Source organism: Chiloscyllium plagiosum, unplaced genomic scaffold (genome assembly GCF_037043375.1).
Source record: "Chiloscyllium plagiosum isolate Xiang-an unplaced genomic scaffold, Cpla_swu_hap1 HiC_scaffold_9, whole genome shotgun sequence".
Lineage (NCBI taxonomy): Eukaryota > Metazoa > Chordata > Chondrichthyes > Orectolobiformes > Hemiscylliidae > Chiloscyllium > Chiloscyllium plagiosum.
Genome location: NW_028270147.1, coordinates 60,211,380 through 60,222,203, shown reverse-complemented (window position 1 = coordinate 60,222,203; position 10,824 = coordinate 60,211,380). Strand labels below are relative to the sequence as shown.

The following is a 10,824-nucleotide window of genomic DNA, read 5'->3' as shown; positions in this document are numbered from 1 at the left end:
CTCACTTATCTATATTACTCCATTTGCCATTTCTCAGTCTCCCAGCTAATCAAGATCCTGCTGCAATTTCTGATAACCTTCCTCACTGTCCACAATACCTCCTATTTTAGTGTCATCTGCAAACTTACTAATCATGCCTTGTATATTCTCATCCAAATCATTGATATAGATAACAAATAGCAATGGGCCTAGCACTGACCCCTGAGGCCTCCAGTCTGACAAGCATCTTTCCTCTATTACCCTCTGCTTCCTACTATCAAGCCAACTGGATATCCATTTTGCCAGTTCCCCTGAATTCCAAGCGATCTAACCTTCCAGAGCTGCCTACCACATGGAACCTTACCAAAGGCCTTACTGAAATCCAAATACACTACGTCTACTGCTCTGCCCTCATTAACCTTCCTGGTCACTTCATCAAAGAACTAACAAATTTGAGGCAAGATCTCCCATGCACAAAACCATGCTGACTATTCCTAATCAAACCTTGTCTTTCCAAATGTATCTTATCTCTCAGAATTTTCTCAAGTAACATACCAATCACAAATGTTAGGTTTACTGATCTATAGTTCCCAGGTTTTTCTTTGCAGGGTAGGTCTGGATTGTAACGTAACAGATATTGATGCTAGTTCCAATCCCAGATAATTGGAGAGGTTAGTGACTGGAAGAGCATTTGGCTGTAAAACCACCTACCAAATCCAATTTTTGAGATGAATGAAAATGAGGAAATGTGAGTGACTTGTTTTCTAACAACACCAAGTAACATGGACAAAAGCAAAAAAGAGAGAGGAGAGGTGTAGATTTTGCTCACATGTTTATCAATGGCCAGGTCCAACCTCTTGAATGGGTATAAAAGAATCTGTGCCTTTCTCCAAATCACCAAATAGTTCTCTGAACAACATCAACTGTTAGATCATCTCTAAAATATTTATTTCACAAATGTTTGTACTGTTCCCAACATTACAATAGACAATAGGTGCAGGAGTAGGCCATTCTGCCCTTCGAGCCAGCACCACCATTCATTATAATCATGGCTGATCATCCTCAATCAGTATCCTGTTCCTGCCTTATCCCCATAACCCTAGATTCCACTATCCTTAAGAGCTCTATCTAACTCTTTCTTGAAAGTATCCAGACACTTGGCCTCCACAGCCTTCTGGGGCAGAGCATTCCATACACCCACCACTCTCTGGGTGAAGAAGTTTCTCCTCAACTCTAAGTGGCCTACCCCTTATTTTTAAAGTGTGTCCTCTGGTTCGGGTCTCACCCATCAGCGGAAACATGCTTCCTGCCTCCAGAGTGTCCAATCCTTTAATAATCTTATACGTCTCAATCAGATCACCTCTCAGCCTTCTAAACTCAAGCATATACAAGCCCAGTCGCTCCAATCTTTCAGCGTAAGATAGGCCCGCCATTCTGGGAATTGACCTTGTGAACACACGCTGCACTCCCTCAATAGCCAGAATGTCTTTCCGCAAATTTGGAGACCAAAACTGCACACAATATTCCAAGTGCGGTCTCACCAGTGCCCTGTACAGTTGCAGAAGGACCTCTTTGCTTCTATACTCAATTCCTCTTGTTATGAAGAATTGAAGGTTCACTGCAAAATTACTTACCCAGTTTGGGATATTCTGAAATTATGAGATGTGCGATGTGACATAAATATAAGTTGTTTAGTTGGTATGAGCTCAGCCAGTGAATATCAGCAGGCCATTTGTTCATAGGTGGTACTAGATTATGTGTACATAAGTTGGGTCAACTATCAGAGAGCAATTAAATGGGATAATTTCAGCTGCACAGTCCTCCTTTATGCACAGTCGCAGAAGATGGTCAAACACAGTAGCTAACATTAGCAAACAAGATCAATGTAGAGACCTTTTTATACTGTATGCTCAGAATGTGGCACATTCTAGTACTTCATCATTGCCAGTTAAATGACAAAAACTACTGAGTTTTTTTTAAATGAAATTAATATCTGCCTTTATGCTGAATGGAAATTCTTAAATATATCAAACTAATGACCACAAAAGGTAATAGCTGTAGTATGTATGTATACATGTGACCTTCATTTCTATTAAATTAAAGCTAAGGTTTTTTATTACAAGTTATTCAGAACTGAGGTGTGGGTGTACAAAATGGGTCAAGTTCTCACGAGATAAATGATATCAACATACCAAAATAGTTTTCTTGTGAACTTTTTATTGGTTTCAAAATTACAATATTTTATTCAAAGGAAAGTAACTTGATTCAAGCTCATACCTTCTTTGATAATTATTTCTTGCACAAAATGTTTTTTTATTTTGCAAGATCATAATCCATTTAAACAGGAAATAGATGAAACATCAAAAGTTTCCGTGACTTTTTCAACACTGTTTTCTTGTAAGAGTTTTTTCATATTTATATTTTTCACATTTTGAAATAATTACCCCTGTTGAAGAACTTTTATGAAAATAGTTTAAAATATATCTGACATACTATTTGTATCTTTTAAACAGCAAGAATATACTCGTAGCAATGTAAGCACCGATTGCCAATCATTATTTTTTGCTTTTGAAAAAAAGCACAGCGTTAGGTCGTTTGCATGTGAAGGAAGTATATTGTCAAATGTCAGCAGGAGCCAAAGGGCCACAATATTCAACCCCTAATGGGGGTTTCCCAATGAGTCATGTGATTTATTTCATACTAAAATGGAAAAAACAGGACTCTGCTTAGTATCAGTTTAGGTGCTCATGCAGCACCTTCTCATGCCAAAATCTGTGTGGAATTGGAGTTCTTTGTTGAGAAAACAAGCAAATAGGAAGATTCACCAGAGAAATACAGCTCAGGAAGGAATATAATACAATCAGGGACGAAAAGGCTCCTTAATGTAGAACAAGGTAATACAAATGGACTATTTTCTTTTCAACATTATTGCATTTTTTGTCACAGAATTTAGGATAACTATATTATCACTAAAACTAAAGAAGATGAAACGAGTAAAATGTCTAGTTTTAACTTTATATTAAAAAATTCTTCAGAAGAAGCTACTCACGCTTGGTGAAAAATCCATTACTATATTATAAATGCTTCACTTGGCATAAAGTAAAACAAGAAAACCTATTTCCAATGAACGGTGATTTGTAACTGTTCAGCATAACTTTAAGATTATCAACAAAGGGCAAGGATGGGAGAATATCTTTGTTCACACTTAAGATTTGGAGCATATAATTTCCCACCAGAAACAATGGTGGAAGCAGAACCTCAAGCAACTTTTAAGAGAAGTGGACAAGTATTTCAAACTGGAAGAAAAGGGTAAAAGGTGTGGATGAAGGAGTGAAAATGAGACTAATGTCAGATGGCTCAGATATCTGGAACAGTGTTGGTTACCTGATTGTCAGGTGTATCACAACCAAATTCTGTGCATTTGAGCAATTACCCTGCTCAGTTAGATACTCCAACATCAGGGCAGCACTCGTGTAACTCCAATCTAAATATCAGCTAGCCTCATGTTCTATCTGGGTGAGATTGGAAATTCAGTCTAAGTATAATGGCAAAGTGTGACCAGTCACCAGTGCATTTATAACAATTTATAGCGATTTATAATTGATTTGTACAGTATAGAGCTTTTACAGTCTGCAGTCAGAGGAACAGTATGACCCAATTTTGCTTAGATTCAGTGTTGTAATATGCTGTCATTACAAGAGATCCCAGATTTCCAATATCCTGTTGCGTGAAGAAGATTTTCCAATTTCACTCTTGATAAGTCTGAGTTCCAAAATTTAGATTATGCCTCCTAGTTCTAACCTCCCTAGCTAGCACGAGAAGTAGTTTCTCACTGTCTATTCTGTCTTACAATTGGGAAATACAATCCTTATTCTGTCTCACAATTAGGAAATACAATCCTCATTAATGCACTGGCTGATTATAATTTATTCCTTGAAGTCCAGGGATCATCCTAGTAAAGTTATGCTGCATCTCCTCAAAGCCAATATTTATTTCCTAAGGTGTAAGGCCCAGAGTTGCTTATAATACTCCAGATTTGGTCTGAGCAGGGCTTTGTATAGCTGAGCAATGACTTCTAACCACTTGCATTTGTGTTGTTGAAAGTGTGTTGAGATATTTTTGAAAGTTCTGTTCTCAAGGATGGTGTAATACATTAAAATCCTAGAAACATAGAATGGTTGCTAAACAGAAGGAAGCCATTTGGCCTGTTGAGTCTGTGTAACAAGTCTCTATATGTGCACATCAGCCAGATCCAATCCAACCAGATTGTTACAATGCCTCCGGAGACCATTCAGTCAACTGTGTCTGCATTGGCTTTATGAATGAGCATTTTACTTCATGCCTTCCTGTCTTTTGTCTTCTCCCTGCAACCCTGCACATTGGTCCTTTCCAAATAATAGTCTAAATGTCTTTTAAATGCCTTGATTGAACGCCTCCACCACATTCTCTCAGTAAACTTCAAACACCAACTACTTTCATGGAGTATAGAACAGTTTAGCACAGGAAAAAAGCTCTTCAGCCTACCATGTCTGCACCAACAAAGATGCCATTCTAAACAAATCACTCTATTCCCTGATTGTTCATGTGTCTGTCTAATTGCCTCTTAAATGTTGCTGTCATATGTGCTTTCACTAACTCCCCTACACACGTTTCAGGCACCTATCTCCCTCTGCGTAAAAATCTACCTTTGGCACATCCCCCCTCTCACCTTAAACCTATGCCCTCTAGTATTAGATATTTCCACTTTGAGAACATACTCCTAATATCTAACCTATCCGTGCTACTCATAATTTTATATATGTCTGTCAGTTCACGCCTCAGCCTCTGACACTAGTGAAAACAATCAAAATATGAATAACCTCTTCTTGTAGCTAATACTCTCCAATCCAGGTAACCTTCTGGTAAACCCATTTTACACCCTCCCCAAAGCTTCCACAACCTTCTTTTATTGTGGTAGCTGGGACTGCACGTAACACTTCAAATGTGGCTTGGCCAAAGTCTTATGCAGTTGCAACATGACTTGCCAACTTCCATACCAATAACATCAGAAAATTGCAGCATCAACATCTCACTCTTTGTTATAGAGTCAGAAAGTTATAGAGATGTAAACAGACCCTTCAGTCCAACTCATCGATGCTGACCAGATATCCTAAATTAATCTAGTCCCAATTGCCAGCACTTGGCCCATATCCCTCTAAGCCTTTCCTGTTCATATACCATCCAGATGCCTTTTAAATGTTGTAATTGTACCAGCCTCCACCACTTCCTCTGGCAGCTCATTCTATACATGCACCACCCTCTGCGTGAAAAAGTTGCCCCTTAGGTCCCTTTTAAATTTTTCCCCTCTCACCCTGAACCTATGCCCTCAAGTTCTGGACTCCCCCATCCCAGGGAAAAGACCTTGTCTATTTACCCCATCCATGCCCCTTATGATTTTATAAACCTCTATATGATCACCCCTCAGCTTCCAATACTCCAGGGAAAACACCCCAAGCTTATTCAGCCCATCCTAATAACTCAAACCCTCTAACCCTGTCAACACCCTTATAAATATTTTCTGAACCCTTTCAAGTTCCACAACATCCTTTCAATAGGAGGGAGACCAGAATTGCTTGCAATATTCCAAAAGTAGTCTAACCAATGACCTGTACAGCCACAATGTGACTTCCCGACTCCTATATGCAATGCATTGTCCAATAGAGGCAAGCATGCCAAACGCCTTCACCAGCCTATCTACCTGTAAATCCATTTTTAAGGGACTATGAGCCTACCCTCCAAGGTCTCTTTGTTCAGCAACACTCCCTAGGACCTTACCATTAAGTATATAAGTCCTGCCCCGATTTGTCTTTGCAAAATGAGCACCTCACACTTATCTAAATTAAACTGCATCTAACACTCCTTGACCCCTTGGCCTATCTGATAAGATCAGGTTGTACTCTAAGGGAACCATCTTAGCTATCTACTACACCTCCACTTTTGGTGTCTTCTGCAAATTAACTAACTGTATCTCCTATGTTCACATCTAAATCATTTATATAAATTGCAAAAAGCAGTGGACTCTGTTCATTTCCTCTGAAAATAATTATCATCTTAAACTTTCCTTCAAAAGAGCAGAGAAAAATTACATTTAGAGTTTCTAAAGGTTGAATAATAAAGCCCACATAAAAAGAAAGAGCATTGGCTTCAATGTAATTGAAGTAATTAGTGAACTAAAGACTGATCATCGCTGTGCAGATAACAGCAAGGTATCAATAAACAAAGGAAAAGGACTGTGAAACAAATCCATTTGCGATTTTTGGGCTGATGACACAAGACTGTGTGTTCCTCTGAGAATTGTTATTTTCCCCCTCTACTCACGGTATTTATGTTTTCTTTTGTGTGTGTTTTGAGTGATGTTTAAGTTACCTAAATTAAAAATCCTGTCCTTGCCCTGTTCTTGTTTAAGTTTTACAGTTATAGATTAGTAATTCATCTGAAATACATTGTGCCATTGGTTAAAAACAGGTTGATAACAATAAATAGTTATGTTTCCATTAATGGAAAAAAAAGACTGGTGAGCACATTCTTTTAACCTGAATTAGATAGTTAAGTATAATTGGGCAATTTGGTGGTTTACTCAAATTTTCACACTTGTGATGGCTCAGGGAAATATATATTTTGATTTACAATACAATATCCCTAGTGAGTCATGACACTGCAAATTAGTTAAATGAAGAGAGTGCAGAACTCTGACCTACAGAGGAATCTGGGTGTCCTGGTGCATGAATCATGTGAAGTTAATATCCAGGTGCAGCAGGTGATTTGTAAAGCAAATAAAATGTTGTTGTTTATCACCAACGGAAAGGAATGTAAAAGTCAGGGTATTTTGCTAAGTTATTCAGGGTTTTGGTAAGACTACAGTTTTGGTTTTCTTATTTAAGCAATAGTATAAATGCAATGGAAGCAGTTTAGAGAAAAATAGTTGATACCTAGAATGAGAGGTCATCTTGTGAATAAAGGTTGTTCAGGTTGGACTTCTATCCATTGGAGTTTAGAAAAATTAGAGGTGATATTTTTGATACTTAAGATCCTGAGAGGACTTGACAGTATAGATGTTGAGAAGATGTTTCCCTTTATGGGAGAGACTAGAATGAGGACCACCTTTTAAAATAAAGGGTCTTCTATTTAAGATGGAGGTGTGGAAAATTTCTTTCCTTCAAAGCAACGTCAGTCTTTGCAACTGTCTTTCCAAAGAACAGAAGTAGAATCATCGACTATTTTTAAGGCAGACATGGACAAATTCTTGACTAACAAGGAATGAAAAAATGATTGTGGTAGACAGGAATATAGAGTTAAGGTACCAACCAGATCAACCATGATCTCACCGAATAGGGAAACAGGTTAGAGTGGCCAAATAATCTACTCCTATTCCTAATCCATATGTTTGAATGCACATAAGCATTTACAGAATGACCCAGAAAAGTATGGAGAAATGGCTGTACATGATTTTACTAACTTAGAGCAATCAATTAATGGACCCAATGAGTTTGATGAAAATCTAGATTTTGAAGGCACAAGTGCAACTTTTCCATGTTTTTGGCTATTGCAATTATAGGTAGGTAATCATAGTAAAACAAGAGACTAGCAAATCTCAAGAGTTTAGCAACTGTTATAAAGTCTTAGGCATGTACAGCATGGAAACAGACCCTTCGCTCCAACTTGTCCATGCCGACCAGATATTCCAACCCAATCTAGTCCCATCTGCCAGCACCCAGCCCATATTCCTATTCATATACCCATCCAAGTATATTTTAAATGTTGCAATTGTAACAACTTCCACCACTTCCTCTGGCAGCTCATTCCATACACAAACCACCCTCTGCATGAAAACGTTGCCCCTTAGGTCTCTTTTATATCTTTCCCCTCTCACCCTAAACCTATGCCCTCTAGTTCTGGACTCCCCCACCCCAATGAAATTACATTGTCTATTTATCCTATCCATACCCCTCATGATTTTGTAAACCTCTATAAGATCACCCCTCAGCCTCCGACGCTCCAGGGAAAATAGCCCCAACCTGTTCAGCCTCTCCCTGTAGCTCAAATCCTCCAACCCTGGCAACATCCTTGTAAATCTTTTCTGAACCCTTTCAAGTTTCACAACATCTTTCCAATAGGAAGGGGACCAGAATTGCACGCAATATTCCAACAGTGGCCTAACCAATGTCCTGTACAGACGCAATGTGACCTCCCAACTCCTGTACTCAATACTCTGACCAATAAAGGAAAGTATACCAAACGCCTTCTTCACTACCACATCCACCTGTGACTCCACTTTCAAGGAGCTATGAACCTGCACTCCAAGGTCTCTCTGTTCAGCAACATTCCTGAGGACCTTACCATTAAGTGTATAAGTCCTGCTAAGATTTGCTTTTCCAAAATGCAGCACCTCGCATTTATCTGAATTAAGCTCCATCTTCCACTTTTCAGTCAAGTGGCCCATCTGATCAAGATCCCATTGTAATCCGAGGTAACCTTCTTCGCTGTCCACTACACCTCCAATTTTAGTGTCATCTGCAAACTTACTTACTATACCTCTTATGCTCAAGTCATTTATATAAATGACAAAAAGAAGTGGACCCAGCACCAATCCTTGCAGCACTCCACTGGTGTCGGAGGATCATGACCTATAGTATCCCTCATTCAAAATCCAATCCAATTAAAATCCAATTATCTCCACATAACTAAGAGGGACCACAACAGACTGGACCTTTACCATCTAATAGCTGTTTACAATTAGCAGCTCCTACAATCTTTTCATCCCTAGTGCGGAACACCTTATCTTTAGAGCTTGCACTCATATCTTTCTGGGGTCATGCTATTTAATTGGCTATTTGGGTCCCATTTGCACTGTGAAGAGAACACATTGCAAGGAACATTATGAGTACGTAAGAAACCAATTTATGCATTTTCACAACACTATTTATACTTGTGGATAATTTGATGTAACTTGTACAAATAATTGGTTTCAAATCAAGCTGCACCAAAGCCATTCAAATTATCTTATAATATAAATAAATAACTGTTTTACATGTTCTCATGAATCTATTCTGTACTTTCTCCATTGCCTTCACTTCCCTCCTAAAATGTAGTCTAAATAATAGTGTCACAACCTCTGTGCATCATTGACTTCAGCACGAATTTCACATTCTGCTCTCCAACCGTGCAAAAGTTTTGCCTTTAAAATTTAAAAATAGGTAGGGTTGAGCTAAGGTTATTTAATACATGAAAATTCTTCCCTGAATATTTATGTTTTCCATCATCTTCTATGAATTCATTTGTTAAATCCCTATGAACATTTCTCTATCCTGCATTATCTTTATAAACTGTTCCTTCATGTCCATGTATATCACGTCTTGCTGCTTATAATTGTATTCACTCCATACTAATAACTAATAATGTATAACTATAACTCATAACTATCTTCAAAGTCATTCGAATTTTTTCAAGTCTCTGTTAAGGCCTTCCAAATTGCTTGCACATTGGCTTTTCACAGTTACAAACCTGTTCCTACTATCTCTTTTACACATTTTTGAAATTGTGATCTCCTCTTATTTCACCTCTATTTAACAGGTGATTAAGAAGGCAATGAAATGTTATCATTTATCACAAGGGGAATGGAATATAAAATAAGAGATGCAATGGCAAATTGAGTTCTGAGCAAAAAAAGTGAGATTTGTCTCAATTGTTGAGGAATTATCAAAAATAAACTTAAGTGCATTATTATTCAATTTTTATTGTAAAATATTGGTTCTTAGCACCACACTATAGGAAGGATATGAAGACATTAGAAAGGGTACAGAATTGATTCATCAGAATGGTTTCAGGAATGAAGAACAATGATTATGTTGACAGATTGGAGTAACTGTGATAGTTATTTTTGGAGAAGCAAAGATTAAGAGATTTGATAAGAATATTCAAAATTGTGAGGGGTCTGGACAGCACAGGCAGAGGGAAACTGCTCCTATTGATCAAAAAATGGAGAGCACAGATTTAAAGTGATTGGTAAAAGAAGCAATGGCAGAGTGAAAAATATTTTCGTGCAGCAAATCTTTAAGATCTGGATTGCACTGTCTGAGAGTGTGTGAAGGCTGATTCAATCATGGCTTTCAAAAGAGAATCTAAAGACAAAAACTGCAGAGCTTTTGGATTAAGACGGGAGAGTGGCACAAAATAAGATACTCTTACAGAGGACTGACAAAGACACGATGAGCCAAGTGGGTTATTTGTACTAGAAGCATACTAATGTTTTGAGAATTGAGGAAGGTTAATGATTAACAGTTATGAGAATGTTGTGATTTTCATTACTACCAATAGCAATAAGCTACTTTTTTTCCCAAAACAATGAATTCCAGCAACTTCACCAATTGATCATAAATCAAACAGAAAACTAATGTGATTTGTAAAAACAGATGTAATCATCTGATTGGTCTTTTCTAATTCCAGGAAAAGTACAGTCTGCAGCAGTCTGTTCAAATACAAAAGTACTGATCAACATTTGCATTTGCAAATGTTTGTTTATTGAATAATACTTAATCTTCATTATGAATAGATTCACAGCAAGTTAATTATAATACAAACCGTAAACCTGAATAATTTTCAAAAATGCAATGAATTTCCAACTTGATATCTCATTTAATGCTTGGATAGCATACTTTGAACTCTCCAATATTACTCAATATCTCTACTAGATTGTCACCTCCAGGGCTGAATTCTGTGCATTCATGACCTTAAATGATTTTTTTGAATGCCATCCTTGCAAACTTTCATGTCTCCTTCTTCAAGCATTAACTGATCCCAACATTCTGC

At 37.7% G+C, this 10,824-nt stretch overlaps 1 protein-coding gene across 4 annotated transcripts in view; it reads left to right on the top strand.

Annotated features, from left to right (window-relative positions):
- The first annotated feature begins 2,729 nt into the window (after nt 1–2,729).
- The window catches only part of LOC122554410 (interleukin-12 receptor subunit beta-2-like), a 140,523-nt gene continuing 132,428 nt past the window's right edge, over nt 2,730–10,824 (top strand). For 3 of the 4 annotated variants that reach the window (XM_087990670.1, XM_087990671.1, XM_087990669.1), the window contains exon 1: nt 2,730–2,873. The gene's annotated coding sequence lies outside the window, so the exon portion shown is untranslated. The remainder of the gene's footprint in view (nt 2,874–10,824) is intronic. The other variant, XM_087990672.1, reaches the window with a different exon arrangement.